At 37.8% G+C, this 19,819-nt stretch overlaps 1 long non-coding RNA gene across 2 annotated transcripts in view; it reads right to left on the bottom strand.

Moving 5' to 3' along the window:
• The window catches only part of LOC309479585, a 63,022-nt gene extending 46,449 nt beyond the window's left edge, over positions 1 to 16,573 (bottom strand). Inside the window, exons 1-2 of one of the 2 annotated variants that reach the window (XR_014199324.1) lie at positions 16,417 to 16,573; positions 13,583 to 13,683 (exon numbers count right to left, since the gene is read on the bottom strand). This is a non-coding gene — a long non-coding RNA (uncharacterized lncRNA). Of the gene's footprint in view, positions 1 to 4,306; positions 4,424 to 13,582; positions 13,684 to 16,416 lie in introns of those variants that run through there. The other variant, XR_014199325.1, reaches the window with a different exon arrangement.
• Positions 16,574 to 19,819: the final 3,246 nt, after the last annotated feature.

Raw genomic sequence — 19,819 nt, 5'->3', positions numbered from 1 at the left:
TTAAATATAATATTATTCAAAATTTTGGAGTCATTAATACGTTTATTGAAATAAATTAATACTTTTATTCAGAAAGAACACATTAAATTGATCAAAATTGACAGTAAAGACTTTTACATTGTTACATTAAATTTCTATTTTAAACGAATATTGAGAATACTTTTTATTCATTAAATAATCCAAAATACATAAATATTAGGCAGCACAACTGTTTTCAACATTTACAGTGGGTACGGAAAGTATTCAGACCCACTTAAATTTTTCACTCTTTGTTATATTGCAGCCATTTGCTAAAATCATTTAAGTTCATTTTTTCCCCTCATTATTGTACACACAGCACCCCATTTTGACAGAAAAACACAGAATTGTTGACATTTTTGCACATTTATTAAAAAAGAAAAACTGAAATATCACATGGTCCTAAGTATTCAGACCCTTTGCTGTGACACTCATATATTTAACCCTCTGGAGTCTGAGCGGTTTTTTGGGCCCTGGGGGTGTTCTGACATGCTCTGACATTTGTGCTTTTTTCAGTTGCTTATAAACATATTAATGGCAAAGGTGTAAATTCACTCTATATAGCACAAACAGGACTACAATAATATGTGAGCCACATGTATGTACATGTTTTCATTTTTGAGAGAAAAATGTTTATGCGTGGTTATCGAAAAAACTAAAAATTAAAGTTTTTGAAATAAGGCCACAAAACACATACTAAATATGTGGCAATAAGACTTTTGACTAATGGATGTCCTCGCCTAGAGTTTTTTCTTCAAAATTATGTGAAAATAGTCTTGCTTTATCGTTCACATAAAACCATACATTGATTTAAATTGATGTAAAACAGGTTTTGCTTGGAAAGCCAATATGCGAGGGGGGCGTGAACTAGGAGTGGTTTACACCTTAGAATACAATGTCCCACCCACTCTGCATAATGATGAGCCATTCACTCAGGTGTGACACTGACTGAGCCACAATGCAAGGACAAAAGATATATTTAGAAGAAGACTTATATTGACCATTTAAGATTTTGCTTACATCTATCTAGTAAATATGTTTAGCTATTTTATTAAAAAGGTGACAATTACAACAATAATTACAATTTCAACAATATTTCAAGTGTACTCTTTCTTTGTAAAAAAAAAAGATTATAGGCCTACATTTTATCAATGTATTCATTAGTTTGAATATAGTCAACATTGGAACAGCTAACATCTTAGTTGATGACTTTATTTTTGACAAAAATAGATATAGAAATTGCTAAACAAAAGCTTATTTGACGTGGCAGTATATTCTACAGTAAAAACTGTACCCAAATCTAGTCAACAAGATGTTGTCTTTCATATTTCGCCTGACTGTAACGTTGTTTTCATGAAATATTAGGGCATATTGTTAATTTGCAGTTTAATACGTTGCTTATACAAATAGCCTACATTTTATTTCAACATATTTCAGTCTAATTTTCCTTTCCTCAGTATAGCAATACAGTTTGCTAAAACATCATCATTCATTCACACACGCAATTTAAATTTAACTTCTGGCAAAGATGAAGTTGACGATAGGCTATTGACTCGCGATCTTTGCAGTAGGCTAGTGAACGCACCGGAGAAATGCACATTTATTAGGCTACATAGTTTTTTGTTTTGGATGGTTTTGTTTAGAACCAGCTTTCTGTAAATATATTTCACATTTTTTAGACATGTGAGGCGAGTAGACTACGGTCTGGTTAATGATGATCTCCAGTTCAAGCACCTTATGTTGTGATTGCTAGCCTATATTTACTTTAACTCAGGTGCTGTCCATTTCTTCTGATCATCCTTGAGATGGTTCTACACCTTCATTTGAGTCCAGCTGTGTTTGATTATACTGATTGGAGTTGATTAGGAAAGCCACACACCTGTCTTTATAAGACCTTACAGCTCACAGTGCATGTCAGAGCAAATGAGAATCATGAGGTCAAAGGAACTGCCTGAAGAGCTCAGAGACAGAATTGTGGCAAGGCACAGATCTGGCCAAGGTTACAAAAAAATGTCTGCTGCACTTAAGGTTCCTAAGAGCACAGTGGGCCTCCATAATCCTTAAATGGAAGACGTTTGGGACAACCAGAACCCTTCCTAGAGCTGGCCGTCCGGCCAAACTGAGCTATCGGGGGAGAAGAGCCTTGGTGAGAGAGGTAAAGAAGAACCCAAAGATCACAGTGGCTGAGCTCCAGAGATGCAGTCGGGAGATGGGAGAAAGTTGTAGTAAGTCAACCATCACTGCAGCCATCCACCAGTCGGGGCTTTATGGCAGAGTGGCCCGACAGAAGCCTCTCCTCAGTGCAAGACACATGAAAGCACACCTGAAGGACTCCAAGATGGTGATAAATAAGATTCTCTGGTCTGATGAGACCAAGATATAACTTTTTGGCCTTAATTCTAAGCGGTATGTGTGGAGAAAACCAGGCACTGCTCATCACCTGTCCAATACAGTCTCAACAGTGAAGCATGGTGGTGGCAGCATCATGCTGTGGGGGTGTTTTTCAGCTGCAGGGACAGGACGACTGGTTGCAATCGAGGGAAAGATGAATGCGGCCAAGTACAGGGATATCCTGGACGAAAACCTTCTCCAGAGTGCTCTGGACCTCAGACTGGGCCGAAGGTTCACCTTCCAACAAGACAATGACCCTAAGCACACAGCTAAAAAATGAAGGGGTGGCTTCACAACAACTCCGTGACTGTTCTTGAATGGCCCAGCCAGAGCCCTGACTTAAACCCAATTGAGCATCTCTGGAGAGACCTGAAAATGGCTGTCCACCAACGTTTACCATCCAACCTGACAGAACTGGAGAGGATCTGCAAGGAGGAATGGCAGAGGATACCCAAATCCAGGTGTGAAAAACTTGTTGCATCTTTCCCAAAAAGACTCATGGCTGTATTAGATCAAAAGGGTGCTTCTACTAAATACTGAGCAAAGGGTCTGAATACTTAGGACCATGTGATATTTCAGTTTTTCTTTTTTAATAAATGTGCAAAAATGTCAACAATTCTGTGTTTTTTCTGTCAATATGGGGTGCTGTGTGTATAATAATGAGAAAAAAAAAAGCAAATGGCTGCAATATAACAAAGAGTGAAAAATTTAAGGGGGTCTGAATACTTTCCGTACCCACAGTATATATGTCCGTGGAGGTTGAGTCGTCCTGCAGCCCCTTTTTTGGCTGCAGCATCTTTTTTTCTTTTTTGAAGTTCTACAAAGATACCGTAGGCGCGAATTTAAACGCATTGATAAGTGAGCGCAAGTTGCCGCAGCCGCGAGTACAGTGAATGTGCAGGCAGCCAGTCGTAAAGGAGTGATTGATTGGTCGCGGTACTGTGTGCAAAAAAATACTTCGGCCTAATGTCTGATGTCGGGTTACACAAAGCAAATCATCTACACAATTATTTAGTTTTCTTATTTAATGACCGTCTATTTAGTCGTAATAATAATTTCTGATTTACGCACTGTTACAACAGTCTCTTTTTATTTTTTATTTCACAATGACATTTGAGTTCATGATTTTAATGTTGTTTTTTTGTGGCAGACTAAAGACTAATGACAGACTGTTGATGTTTGAATAAAAATATGTTTGGTTCAGGTTTGAAATTCATTATCTTTTATTATAGGCTATGTAGTCTATATCATAGTAGGACTACCCCAAAAGTACCAAGACTACCCCCCTTACCAACCCCAAACTTGACTATACTATACTATACTATACTATACTATACTATACTATGGTGACCATATTCCAGGTCATGTCCGGCCGGGATTTCGAGATCGCCCAAAATATCCGCGATTCGGCTTTTGCTTTCTCGTCGCCATTCATTTTGTTTACATGTACACCTTTTGATTCAGTAGTACTGAATTACTTCCGATTGGTTAATCTGAATGTAGTGTTTACATGAACACTAAACAAGTGATCGGTTGATGTGCGTTCTAGCATTGCTAAGAAAATTCCTGTGTTTTCGTCTCGATCGGGATCCGTGTGAATCAGAATGCATGACCTGCAAAGCTGGCACGTACGTGTCAGTGTCAAATAACGTAATAATGTAAACATAATGAATGGTGACTGTAGAAAGCAAAAGCCGAATCCCGGGCATTTTGGGCGATCTCGAAATCCTGGCCAGATATGTCCTGGTTAAACAGGACGTATGGTCACCCTATACTATACTATACTATACTATACTATACTATACTATACTATACTATACTATACTATACTATACTATACTATCATTTTTTACAACATTACAAACATACATGGATAGAAACAAGGTCAGGCACTTACAGCAGACTCTGTAAACCATTTCACTGTCAGCAAGCTGGTGACGTGATTGTGCCATGTTGCAGTTCAGTGAGAAGGGGGTGTCCATATACTTTGTGTAGATAAAGACAGAGAGAGCTGTACAGAGAGAAAGAACATAATGAGAAAATAGTTTTGAAGATCAAAAAGACAATAAAAACAAAAATAATTAAATAAAAAGTAAACTTAAACTTACACATTACAGAGCAAAAGCACACAAGAATAAAAAAACTAGATAGAATCTTTGTTTTAGGAATCGGTTGAAAAGTCTGATCCTCTCTGAGACTCTTGCTTTTTTCCCAATTGTGCCCTAAATCCATCAAGCAGGGCAGCCATCTTTCCAATCCCTGCATGCCCTCTGCACAGCAGCATAAAGGGCAAAAGCGTGTGGCAAACAAATACAAACATGCACACACACATCTGACATACATCAGCAAATTCATACAAAGATCCAGCACACATGCTGACAAATCATTTTCCAAGACCTTCCCGGTCACCTGCAGTTTGATCCCATCTCACTCTAAAGGTAAAGGATGTCTTTTCCCTTCAATGGCCTGCCATAAAGCCCGTCTCCAGAGCCCGTCATCCTCTCCGGAGAATTCCAGAGCCTTTACCCCAACTCAGCCCCTCATGCACAGCTCCTTTCAGCCGCTGGCAGCCTGAGGATGTAGAGATGATCCAATTAGGGGCAGGCAGACAGGACAGGCCACTGTGCCAGGTTCACCCTGGGCCTCATGGAGCCTAATGAGGCATTACCTTTAGTGGTGACAGCCCGGGCCTTGCACCCTGACAGCAACACTCTGTGTGTATGTGTGGACGGGGGACACTGGGGTGAGGCAAGCGTACAATGCCACATCATAAGAGAGCACGTGTGGAGAAGAGAGAAAAAGAAACAGGATGACTACAGCAGAAATACAGGAGACTGTGAGAAAAAAAATTCTGTATTAACAAAAAACTAGACATTTCTGAGGTATTGTTACACAACTCTAGCCATACAACGTCTGACAAGATAAAAAAAAAAAAAAAGGACAAAAGCACCATAAAAATATTGTGAATGTAGTCCATACAACTCCTGTGCTATATTTTAAGTCTTTTGAAGTTTTTATAATAGCTTGGTGAGAGGAAAAGTTCTTCCGATATTTACTGATAATCACATCACACAAAGATTGTGTCAAGCCTGTATCCACATCAAGATATAAAAAATGGGGCGTCAGTGTATTTTTACTTTAAATTGGCATTGGATCTTGTGTCTAATTTAACAATTTGTGATGACATATATGATAATTTAATTATGCTTTTTTTTCTTTTTCTTTTTTTTTCTTCTTGACATACTATTTTGGGGGGGAAAAGTACAATAACATCAAACAGGTTTGTAACAACATAGGGGTGAGTAAATAATGAAATCATTTTGATTTTGGGGGAACTATCCCTTTAACTAAAACAGAAGACTAAAAAAGCCTTAATCAACCAGATGGCAAAACATTCATTAATTAAAAATAAAGTAAGATACCAAACACATCGCTACTGATTAGAGTCAATAATGCAAAGAAAGCAAATGTTGTTGGAAAAATGTGTGTGCGATGTGACTGTAAATCTGTGTTTGTGCTGTTATTATTCTGTTTTTATTCTGTTGCTTTAATCTGCCCGTGGAGGATTATTTTTCTAACAAACTATTGATATACCAACCTTTAACATTACATTGAAGTATACAATATATGTTTATACGCAATGTGAAAGTTCTACATTTATTTATTTTTTTCTTAATTTTATTTACGGTTTAGAATTAAAAGTTTTCATATAAAAATGCTTAAAATGAAATGAGGCTGGGTGTTGATGGTATACTAATTACTATGTTTGTAATGGGTGCTAAAACCTACTTCATTAACAGCACCTTTGTACTTTAAATGAATTTACACAGTTTAAAGATAAGTTGTACTTCTCAGTTTTAAGATAGGTTGTAGATTTCTAAACTACTTCAAATTGTAGCAGACATATGTTGAAATCAAAGTGTATCAAAGCTTGAGACACATAGTACAAGTTAGATACTGATACAAAATGTGTCTCCCAGGTCTCCACTCAATACGGTCTGCAAATTGCTGGGCTGAAAAAGAAAGTAACAACTAGAACATACTGCTTTGAGTCAGCACTTTATCCACTTGGAGAAGGTGTTGTTATCTCTAGCCATAGTGGTCTTTGAGACATTATTTTATAGGACTGCATGTGTGCACATTCTCTAACTATAATTTCTTTAAACAATTATTATATGGTTATTTTAATCACAAGAAAGAGTTCTGTCATACTGAATCTCAGAATGGATTTGATTTGACCATAGACAAAAGGTCAATATGCTGTAAACTGCACGTATGATCTCTTTTTTCACATGTAAAATTTTGTTAACGCTTTAGTATATTTAACATTAGCATAATTTCAAAACTATGTGGAGCAATTATACTTCTGTAGCTCATTGTCTGGGCAAAACACACTTGGCGTGGCATTTCTCTTCATTATTGACTATGTGGCATCTGTATTCTCCATTAGTGATAGTGAGCATTGGCTAGTACACACACAGGGAGGGAGAGTAAGACAAATGCCTTCTGCACTCATTGTACCCAAACAGGTCAAGTGGAAGGAGGTAGAAGATGAATTATGAACAGGACCTACACTGGGCATCTAAAGTGAGCAGAGAGAGACGGACAGAGAGAGAGGGGAGAAGTGTGCTCTTGAAACAATTTAAGATACAAACAGACTTGAAGTTTGTGGAGTCAGACATGGTAAAGTACTGTGACATCAGTGCTGAGTCCACTAAGAATCAACAGCTTCCCATTTTTCTCTCTCACTCTACCTTTATTTCTCCCTCATCGTGCTGACTGTCATCGACCCACCTCAAGGGCACTTTGACGTGAATGTGAATCTCTTTCTTCTTCTCGATCCCACATTCTTATCTCCTTCTGATTATTGATGATCTATAAGACCTACAGAAACCTTCTTGCTTTTTGCCATGGTAGAATGAATATATACATCCGATAAAGACTGGGATTCAAAATGTAATTTAAACTATTTTTATTTTTTATTTAAACATAAAATAGGCATTTTTAGGCATTAAAAAAAATGAAAGAAATGTTATGATATAAAATAAAAAATAAAAAACATTTTGACAATTCAGAATGTTAATATCACTCAAACTATTATCCTTAAAAAATAAAAAAAAAAAATAAAAAAAAAATGCAAACTAGATGCATTTTCGCTAAGGGTCTCAGACTTATGGACACACATCTTCTCCCCAAAAACAAGTTGAACTTTTCTTGCTGGAGAAATCTATCCATGAAATCGCTGGGTGACATTTCTAGACTAATCAAAGCCTCCCAGACACACAATGTCAGCTGAACACACCGGACATCCTTCCTGCGTGACAGACTGTCAACACAACAGTTTTACTGCACAGCCCATCTAACAAATAAACAACTGCTCTCAACTTATAAGATGGAGAGAGGTCAGTCAGACTTAAACACTGAGTGTGTTTGACTTCTTTAAATAAACTTAACATGATAGACAGAGAGTATGATGGATGACGAGAGAGAGAGTGGCAACATCTTGCATGCAGTCCTTTTCTATACTAAGAGACAGGTCTCACAGATAAAACCAGCTTACCCCTCAGACTGTGTGTGTGTGTGTGTGTGTGTGTGTGTGTGTGTGTGTGTGTGTGTGTGTGTGTGTGTGTGTGTGTGTGTGTGTGTGTGTGTGTGTGTGTGTGTGTGTGTGTTAAAGACACAAATGCGTAGCTGGTGAGCAAACGGTACAGAACTGCACATTCTGCCTCCCGCTCTCTCTCTTTTTCACTCGTCCTCATTTCTTTCGCTTCCTCTCTTTCATCGCCTGCTAATCAGCCACCCGTCAGGGTGAAAACATCCAGTGTGACAGCTATCACCAGCTACCTGTCTCCCTGCTCTGCATCCCCACACCTCCGTTCATTTACACAGGCACACCAACCCGCTCGCTCTCATTGTTTGTTTGATTCATAAGCCCAGGCTTGTTGCAAATCCTCCCGTATTGGGAGAGGTGACAGGAATCGTTTGATGGTAATGCCGGTGGCATTTGGGAGTGTGGACTGTACGACAGGCGGAGAGGTAAGGAGTGATCTGGCATTAAAAGATAATGCTGCCACGACCTGACGGGGGGAACAGGAGCAGCCATCAACGCCTCAACATTTAGAGCTGAAAAATAATGCTGTTGATTGCCTAGCTTGACCTCTGACCCCTGCTGAGCGATCACAATTTGTTTGTCTAGGTTGGAGAGGCATTGCCAGTGTCTATGCAGTCCATATGTACCAAGATCTCGAAGACTTTAATAGGATGCCAGTTAGAGAGAATTAATATTACATACAGTATAATAGGTTGACAACAGATGCATTAATGCTTGAAAATCTTGATTTTGGCTATTTAAATAAATCAGAAATAAAATTTAACATAAATATACAAATTTGAATTGTTGTCTTAGCAACTAGCTTAAAGGGTTAGTTCACACAAAAATTCTGTCATTAATTACTCACCCTCATGTCATTCCAAACCTGTAAGACTTTCATTCATCTTCGGGACACAAATGAAGATCTTTTTCTGTCCCTCCATTGACAGCGACACAACTGACACTTTGACGCTTCAAAAAGTTTATAAAGAGATCGTAAAACTAATCCATATGAATTGAGTGGTTTAGTCCAAAATTTCTGAAGAGACTTGATTGCTTTAAATTAAAAAGCAGAGGTGAAAGAGCATTTGCAGTAGCAGGACCGAAGCTCTGGAATAGTTTGCCCCTGCACATCAGACAGGCTCAAACCCTTGCTATTTTTAAATCGAATCTCAAAACTCACTACTACAGTTTGGCATTTGACGCTATGTGAGAGTATTGTTTTATTGTTGTTGTTTTTTTATTCATTTTATTGTAAGTCATGTTGGTTGTTTGCATTATTGATAAAAGGATATGTGTGTACAGCACTTTGTTAAACACCTGTTGTTTTTAAAAAGTGCTATATAAATAAACTTTGACTTGACTTGACATGATGAACAGATTTAATTTAGGGTTTTATTCACATTCGATTCATATAGACTAGTTTTTTACGATCTCTTTATGAACTTTTTGAAGCAACAAAGTGGTAGTTGAGTAGCGGTGAATGGAGGGACAGAAAGCTCTCAGATTTCTTTAAAAATATCTCTTCATTGTCTTTCAATGTCATTTTCATTTTCTTTAAATAAGTTTACGTTGAGGTAAAATTACTAAAACTAAAATTGAAAAAATACGAATAAAATGACAAAAGCACATAACAAAATTACTAAATTAATACTACAATTAAAATGAAAACAAAAAATATATAAAACCCAATTCAAAATAATAAATGCTATAATAGTATTTAAAAAAATACTAAAATAATCCTCCTGTAAAAAAAAGAAGAAGATTAAAACATTATGGGAACGCTTCTGTGTGATAGCATCTGAAGCACGTGTGAAATTAGACCAGCCTGATTGGTGTTACGTCGTGACGTAGCGTGTGACGGCGTACACAGAAGCTTACAAAGGCATGTCGGAACACAACAGCGTAAGCTTCTGATAGGCTGAAGCAAGACGCTTTCAGGCATTCAGGAGGTGTGGCAAAGTAACGCAGCATCTTGTTCCCTTCTCAGGGAACAATGGTTACAGTCGTAACCTGAGACGGTTTGGAAAGAACAGCTAGGACATTACTAATCTCCTTCGGAGCTCCATGGAAGAAGAAATGAATGGCTTTTGAATGGCATGAGAAAATAATGACAGATTTTCATATTTATATCTCTTTAAAGCTAAATATATACTAAGTTCTCCAGATACTCTGACAGAAACTCCACACACATTATTGCACTTCTGACAAATAATACTGAGAACGAGAGCTGTGAAACTGACAGAGCACTGCATCTTTTTGACTGCATTCATTGATTGTCGAACCTCACGCCTCTCTTCTTTCTCTGTCTCTGGCGCACTCTAACATAGTTGCAGTCAAGCATTCCCCAATGTTTGTCTCTCTTCAATTTCCATTTTCTACTCCCTGACATCTCTGTCTCTCCAACTCTCACTTTGTCTTAATTCTTCCTCTTTGTTTGTCCCCCCTCACCCTCCCTTCCTCTCCCCCACACCTTCTAGTGTTTGCCAGGGGATGCTTATCATTGACGTGCACAACATCTTTTCCTGCACCCCATCGATCCTGTTATTGAAACAAGCCTCATTTGCAGTCTCCTTCCTGTTTTGCCCCGATCCCCCCAAACAGCCCCCTGCTCTCTCTCTCTCTTTTCTTCGTTTGCTCTGTCAAGAGAAAGCCGCCTCAACAGCTTGACAATTACCCATAATCCCTCACTTCAGCTTCTCTGCCATTTCAACCAAATGAAAGATGCTGCTACAAATTTAGTCCAATTTGACCGGTAGTTAAGACAAACTGGTCAATGTACTTAGGTTGTCAGGTGTGTTATCATGATGAGCATATGCTTATGAAGGTGGGAGTCTATTATGGTGAAAGACCTCTCATAGGTAACTGAATCAATACAGGGTTAAATTAAGAGGTTCTGGTGCTGCTGATGCACACTACTTTTCTGGTGTATTTTACTCACAACAGAACAAGTTGAGGCAATCAAATGTGCTTTTCTAAAATGTCCCTAACTTGACTTTAATGTTGTGAAATCTGGGGCTGTATTATAGAAACTTCCTCACTTAATTCTTGACTTAAAGTCAGCATGAAACAGAAGTTGCATTAGTCTTTTCTTCCCTATTGTGACTTATATATGCAACTATACATGAACTCTTCTCGAACAAGAAAAAAATCAAGTGGGACTTGATTTTGTCCATGGGGAATTGATTGGATGTTTGTCGTTTGTTATTGCTGTTACCTCATGTGAGTGACAGGTTGTCCCGTCATCAGAGGATTAAAAATAATAATAATGTGCACGGATAAATTATTTATAATAAATACTGGAATATTTCAAAATAAGAATGGTCCATTTTGATTTTACGGTGACGGACGGATTGATGGACGTAGGTAGGTAGGAAGGTGGATAGATGGATGGATGTATTGTGTAACTAAATACTTTCTTTTCAAAGTTTTTACTATGTTATATCATGAATAGTTTGCAGCTCAGGAATCTTGGCTGCTGGCAAAGGGCTCATAACCCTTAGACGCCTCTAACTGGCAGAGTGGAGAAAAAATACGAAAATAAGAGAAGTTACAAAAAGTAACTTTCCCTCAGTGTTGAAGGCTCAAGTGTCACAACATCAAGAATTCCCCATTCGGAGGTGAGATTGCTCAAATCCACAAGCCAGCACATTTAGGGTAACATCTTAAGTCCAGGGCCAAGAAAAGCAGACACACACACACACACACACACACACACACACACACACACACACACACACACACACACACACACACACACACACACACACACACACACACACACACACACACACACACACACACACACACACACACACACACACACACACACACACACACACACACACACACACACACACACACACACACACACACACACACACACACACACACACACACACACACACACACACACACACACACACACACACACACACACACACACACAAAGAGAGAGAGAGAGAGAGAGAGAGAGAGAGAGAGAGAGAGAGAGAGAGAGAGCTTCCTCTTGGGATGAAAGAGCTTTTGTTTATCTGATTCCTCAGTTGAAGTGCCATACACCAGGACTCTGGGGAAAAGTGTGAGTCTTCTACCCCACTCTCCTTCTCTCTCTTCCACTCCACATCCCTTCATTTTTTCCACTAATCCCAAAGTTGCCGATTCAGAGAAAGAGTAAAAGTGATGGAGAAAGAGCAGGAGAAATGCCTTACCTTTTGTCTCCCTCGAGATCAATTGTACAAACTAATCAATGAGGACTCTCCTTTCACCAGTGCCAGCTCGGACACATGCAATCAATGCAACTGTGTGTGTGTGTGTGTGTGTGTGTGTGTGTGTGTGTGTGTGTGTGTGTGTGTATGGTTATGCAGGTGGCAGATATGAAGCAGATTAGGGAAGGAAACTAGTTGAAGGGATAAAGAAAGGGAGTACAAAAGTGGCAGGAGGAGATAAGAAATTCTTCAGATCTGATTCTCCCTAAATGTCACTAGCTTGAGGAGTGTCTTTCCATGCTAGCCAGAGGCGTAAAAAGAGATCTCTACCCCCCTTCCTCTCTCCCACCGTCTCCATCCTACTCTGTCATTTGGAGGCACCGTGCTGGGCAACAAAGAGTCTTTTTATCCTTCGTTCAGTACTCATAACGCTCAATCCATCAGCAAATAAAAATGTTAGGTATGACCCTGAGCTCTGGGAATAATGGGTAAACAGCACCAAAATTGCTAAGACAAAGGTCAAACTGTAAAATATGAATGAGCAGGTGGGTGAATCTCGGTTGTGGCTCTTCAAAATCTTCCCTATGTTCCAACTATGTGTAATCTTAAGAAAAATGACCTACAAACAGCGTTTGATGATTCTGCATTATGCTTTAATTTCAAAAAGCTTCATGAGGACTTCTGGAAATGCTTCATCTTAGTTTTTCAGGATATTTTTACATCATCTCTCACCGTCTCTAAGTGTGTCAAGCGTCTCTTCTCTGAAGTGTCTCAGTATATCTAAAAAATCTCTAGTTTGTTGGTCTTAGCTGGTCTGTTGGCTGGTTTTATATGGGTTTCGGGCAGCTCATATTGGGCAGATTAAGTTTTAGGCAGAGGATAGTGAGCTTTGCATCCAATTGCAGAAAGTATTTTATTTACTATGTTTATTTTTTTTTGTTTTTTTTTCCAATAAATTCAGTAAAATCTTTTACTTCTACAAATAGCCATAATATGAAAACTTTTCCTGGCTGGTTTATAAATTTAAGGGGCAGCAACATAAAATTGTAAGATAAGTAAATAGTATAATTTATGCTTGATAATGGGGAAAGTTGTCTACATGTTTGTATGTTTTTTGTGAGATGTCATATTTCGAACTTAAATAACAACTTACACAGCTTACCTCATTCTCCCCTATGTTAACAGTCCCTTCTTCAAGTGTGTTATCTCTTCTTTCCGAGATGTCAGTTGACTTCTCTCACTCACACTCACGTTCGCTGTTTAGAGAGAACACCTTCGATCCACTGTCACCAATTTACCACGCTAACTCTGCCTTGGACAGTTTATCTCATCAACTAAGGACTGGCACGTCATTAGTCATTTCTGCACTACTTACCTCTCCCACTATCCATCCATCCATCTTCCTCTCTCTCCATCATGTTCTGGTGCGTTCATTTCCTACTTGATCTGCCCTCGGGTTCAAGTGTTAGCACATTCCTGAGGATGACAGTGAAGAGAGGCTCATTACTTTCACAACGTAAACAATAGCAGTTGCTGCAACACCTGTAAACTAAAAAAACCTCTATGATTCTACAAAAAAAAATCATGTTATTATTACTCATATTCACATAGCAACCAGTTAATTTTGTTTGTATACTGGCTGTAATGATCAGTTAAAGAGGGTCAGTATGTGTTGGGTAATTCTCCAAAGCCACCCATCCACCCAGGTAACAGCATCCTGGAGAAACCAAAGTGAACATGGGAAGTGTGAAAGAATCAAGAACAGAGATAAAACTCTAAAAAGAGCCAAAGAATAAGAGACGGTGTTGGATACAGAGTGGTAAGTTGATATAATAGGGGCCTGTCTCTCGTGGTTTTAAATGGAGGATTTGGCCTTCACGCCTCTCAGTGCCATTCTTAAGGAAAGCGGATTTCCGCTGCCGTGACGACCATTATCCTGGTTTCCTGGCAGTAATCCGCCATACTAGGGCCGTAATAGGACAGAGCATTGCAGAAAGTCAGGAGGCTGTTGCTGCTAGTATCTGCCGCGGGGATCACGGTTCTAGATCTGCCACAGAGAAACACAAGCTGATCTGATACAGCTGATGAAACAGTCATGCACAGCAGGCCTGGAGAGAGAACATCACAAAGTCTGACATTTACAATTGTAACTTTAACTTGTTTATAAGGTCTGTCTGCTTGTCTGTCCGTCCGTCTATCTTTCTGTCTGTCTGTATATACTAGGGATAATCATTTAAATACACATTAAACAACAATACAAACCCAAAAAATGTGGTAGGTAGTATATTTCATTAATTTCCTTTAAAAAACACTACTGATGTATCTTTAACTACAGTGTAAGTTATTTTTTGTTTATTTAACAATGTGTACACATTGTCATATTTAACAACCAGTAACAACTCACATGTAAGCTGAAAGCTGAATATGTTTCATTCACTAAAAAGAACCAGCTCAGTAGAGTCATTTACGTATCTGTGAATTGGACTGAACTTTTTTCGATTCATTCTTCCCTCAAATGGCTGCCGGTCTGTTTCCAGATTGAATATAAACTTTTATTGTTTAGTTTCAAATTTTGAATGGGTTGGCACCAAAATACCAGGAAACATTAGTGAACCAGCGCTCCTCTGTTAGGCCCCTGAGATCCTATGATCAGCTTCTTTTAGTGGTTCCCAGATCCAGATTAAAACTCGTGGGTATCGTGCAAACTTTGGAACTCATTGCCTTTAAGTATCAGGTACGCTCAGACATTTTCTGGTTTTAATCTTTGTTAAAAGCTCATTTATTAACTATGACTTTTAATTTCCCGGGCTATTAATTCTCTTTGTAATGCTTGTTCCTTTACCCCTTCTTATTATTCTATTTACTATTGATGTACAGCACTTTGGGCAACCTTGGTTGTATTAAAATGTGCTTTATAAATAAATAAAACAAACAAACAAACAAACAAAAAAACATTAAAAACAACTAACTATTAAGAGTAATTTATTGGGAATCGGTCAACACTACAGCACTGTCTGTTTCATACTGTACAGAACATTTAGAAACTATGTTGCAGCACCACTGAATAAGACTGACACAAGGTTCTTTTTTTCCCCTTTTTAAACATCTGCATGCTGACTTTAGTACACAACATAGACTACAACTACAAGAAAAATTCTCCTTTATGTTCTTTGTCGCTCTGTTTCTACACTATGGTGAACTCTAAGCATTTCTTCCGTTTTATCCATCTCCTCTGAGCTGTTGATGTTGAAACATCTGTAATTCCAGCGGTTGCACTTCAAGCTCAGGTAATCAGCCAATTTCAGAGACTTATGACTCGAATGAACTTGCTCTTTGATTCTCAGGACACTCTCCGCCTGCATGACCATTGTTGCATCCTCCAGATTGCTATTTCCTTAGTGTTTGAGGATCTGAGTCACCATATCTGAACTGGAATTTTTTGTGAAGTACATTATATTTGTGTAACTGAGCACATATTGCCATTTCTATTTCTTATATAATAATAATTCTACACATAGGCCAGTTTTCTATCACTACTTCAGACTTTCAGACTTAATTGACAGTACCTTCAGACTGAACTTCCCTTGGGTTCACCAGTTTTCATTTAAAAACTCAATTACTGAGTGCAGTTCAAACGTATATAGGTACACAAATCATATAAGGAAATATTAAGTATTCATAGACAAGCATGCACATTATTGATATGAAAAGCTGGTCATGTTTACATTCTCACCCTCTCATTCTTTGTTCACCTCACTGTCAAAAGGCACAAATGATATCTAGTGGTTTCCATGAATGCCACCAGGGTGGTTTATTCACTGATTCTATATTCACTGAATCTAGACATTCACACCAACCAAGACGAAACAGAGAAGCATGCCAGAAGAACAGAAAAGGAATAAGAAGGATCTACAGAGGTTACAAACATTTAAAATCTAGAAAAATAGATTTTAAAGTGCTAGATTAATGTTTTAAAACCCAATGAAATTTGTCTTTAAAGGGTTTATTGAGGGCCGCCACTACACATCAGAGGGCCTTGACAAGATTCTGTCTGACGTTTTGAGTTTGACTATGTAGACAAAATTCTACTTTCAGATTTTAAAATTATAAATTACCTTAGCATACACATCTCTGAGGAAAATGAAACTGATTATAGTTTGATCCATCCTGTAATCACCCATACGTTGGCGCTCACATTCACATTCATACCTCTCTCATTTTCTGTTTCTCTCTCTCTCTCTCTCTCTCTCTCTCTCTCTCTCTCATCACTGCAGTCAGGGGAGGGCCGTCCCAGCCAGGCAGGCTGTGAATATTCATGATCAGAAGTGAGTTGCAGTGGAGTTGCCGTGGAGGTGTTGAGTTATTCATCATTCTTCAGGAGAAGAGACACGGGAGTCGTCCCTCAGTGCTGGAATATTAACAAGCCACATTAATAAAATATCCACCCTCTCTTTCTCCTACCTCTTCTTTACCTACAGATCTCAGGAGTCCCAATTTAAGACCACCATGCAAACTAGAGTACACATATGTGTACCTTTATATATAAAAACACAGCTGTTCAGATATAGTACAAGTATTTTGCATTCTCTAAAAAAGCAAAAAGATACTTATTCCAGTAATTCCACTGAAACATTGTGACACATATACTTCTTAAATCATTTAGGCATTCCAAAAAAAGCCACACTCATCAACACAGAAATCCAACAATACAGCAAATCCCAAAAGCTCAACTCGCACATCAAAGTGATGACAAAGCATTTGACGGCAAAGACACATGCAGACTTCCAAGAAAGAGCTAGTCGTAGTTTTAGGGATTTTTTTCATGGTAAAAATAGGAAAACATAGGATACAAGTAAAGCAAGATGAGGTAAAATAAAAAGAGAGAGAGAGAGCGCGATAAGAAAGAATAGGCCGGCACTTAGGAGAGGGGTATGTTTAATTCACAGAGTGGCATTTCGGCTGTGTTATCAAGCTAACATACAGAAGGCCAGGCCAGACACTGAGCTGAAATGTGCATCAGTGGTTGTGTAATATTAAAACAGCCAACTGTGCTTTCTTTCACAGTTTCTCCTGCTCCCTCCTCTCACTTTCTTCCGAAATGCATATTTCTGCTCTCAAGATAACCACAAAAAGCCTTCGATTTGCCCCTATTTCAGTCTCAAATGTTCAGCACACATACCATTTCACAGCATGAGACAGCAACTCAGATGTTCTCCCCATAGTTGCATCCATCTGCTTAAGTATTACTACATTTAATAATGCTCATAATTAAGCGATAATAATATTTTAATTATACTTTTAATTATGTTCCCTAATTGTCTCTAACAATGTTAAGATCATCTTTTTGTTAAGATCATATTAATCCAATAAATTCCTGAAAAAGACAATCTTTAAAAAAAAATTTTTTTTTTATAATAAATAATAATATTAACAAAGAAATTTAGAAAAATCGAAATACATTAATGTATTAATATTTTTCTGAGGACTAGCAAGTGGACAAATTTTGATGATACATTATTACACACTGCACATAATGTGCACTGCTGATATGCCTGCCTCCACACTGCAACAATTTTATCAACTTTTACGACTGCTTCATACAGGAGAACAGGCTATATAAGATTGTCTTTTCATAAAATTTGGAGTATTATAGAATAGATAGATAGAGACGGGATAATTTTATAACCCCATTTCCATTTCTTTTATTTTTCTCTTAACTTGTCATTTTTCCTTTTCCTTACTCCTTATGCAGTCTTAATAGCACCTCTTTATTGGCATTCAACACCGATTACAAAAACACATTCATTTGCATGTGTTTGTGAGATTATCCCTGGCATCCTATTCACATAATTGAATGTAATGAATGTGGGAGGCAGGTTTGTTTCTGCAGCTCAAAGACAACAGCACATACTAAGCTCAAAGATGTGTATAAAGGACAGATTAAGGTTTTGGTTAACCAGCAATTACATTTCATTCAACCACACATACAGTATGCAGAGTTAGCATTGCCTTCATAGATATCATAATAATGATAATAATTAGTGTAAACACCAGCTCCATCATAAGGTTCTGAATGGCTGAGTGGGAGGTCCAAGGAGGAGACGTAAACAAGACAGGTGAGGTAAACACAGTACTAATAATAACAACAAACAAACAAACATCAGGATGAGGCTGGAGTTAGCCTGGAGAACAAGACCCTCGGTCCAGACCTTTCTCACTTTCATTTAACTGCGTTACAGTGTGTGCATACTTAAACGTGTGAAAGAGTGCAAAAGAGGAAAGTGGGATGAGGGGGTGGAGACATGAGACGACTGGGGTCAACTACCTCAATCTGCTTGCTGAACTAGAGCGAGGAAGAAAAAGAGAGAAATAAATTAGATTAACTCTATATATATATATATGTGTTTAACAAGAGCTATTACATCTATATATGTTAGATTTTGTTGAGCTGTTATTTAGAGAAAAAGTGTGTATATGTATATATGTGTATGTGTATATAATATATATACACATATATATATATATATATATATATATATATATACACACACACACACTGTATATATATATATATATATATATATATATATATATATTCCTACCAAGGCTGCATTTATTTGAATGTTGAATTTAGGTTGTGAAATATTAATACAGGTTTCTATTGTAATATATTTTAAAATGTAATTTATTCCTGTGATGACAAAGCTGAATTTTCAGCATGATTACTCTAGTCATCAGTGTCACGTGATCCTTCAGAAAGCATTCTAATATGATGATTTGATACTCAAGAAACATGTATTATTATTATTATCAATGTTGATGTGCTGCTTAATATTAAGTAAAAGTATTTACTGTCACATTTGATAAATTTAATAAATCTTTGCTAAATAAAAGTATTAATTGATTTTTTTTAAATCTTACTGACCCCAAACTTTTGATATAAAATGAATTAATAATTTAATTAAATGCCTAGTTCTAAAATTCCACCCTATCTAAAAGTGTTTAATTAATTATTTTGACCCCTCAGGCCACAAAATTAGAACGAACGAACGAAACGAACGAACAAAGACGGATGGGCAGAGTGTGACAGAGAGACAGAAGAAATGTGGAGAAAACTTTTGAAAAAGCACACTTTGTTTGTCAATTATTGTGACTAATTTAATGCATAAATCCAGTGAAACCCAAAGGGTTCACATACTTTTTCATATTGTACACGCGATGCTACATTCAAATTTGGTTAAAACATGTATATTAGAAGGCACCATAATGTAAATGGCATCTATAGATGGGCATCAAACAAGGTTTGTACTTTTACGACTAAGTCTAGTGTTTGTCCATTTGAGGTTGACAGACTTTTCCAACATGAAAAGCATTGAGAGTGGACAGAGTGTGAAAGAATGAAAACAAAACAAAAACAAAAAAAGATAGAAAACCTCTTAGATATTAAGGACAAGCACATAAGAGCGAATGCAGTTGGACAGTGAGACAATCTTCAGGTCCAAAACTGTAGTTGAGGAGTCTCTATGTGAACTGGCGGTGGAAATGTTCCAGAAACACTTCAGGCATACGGGACGGTGGCCAAACGACAGCTCAGTCATGGACACACTATCCA

This window comes from Leuciscus leuciscus (genome assembly GCF_965113295.1).
Source record: "Leuciscus leuciscus genome assembly, chromosome: 1".
NCBI classification, from domain to species: Eukaryota; Metazoa; Chordata; class Actinopteri; order Cypriniformes; family Leuciscidae; genus Leuciscus; species Leuciscus leuciscus.
This window is presented reverse-complemented; position numbering and strand designations above follow the sequence as displayed.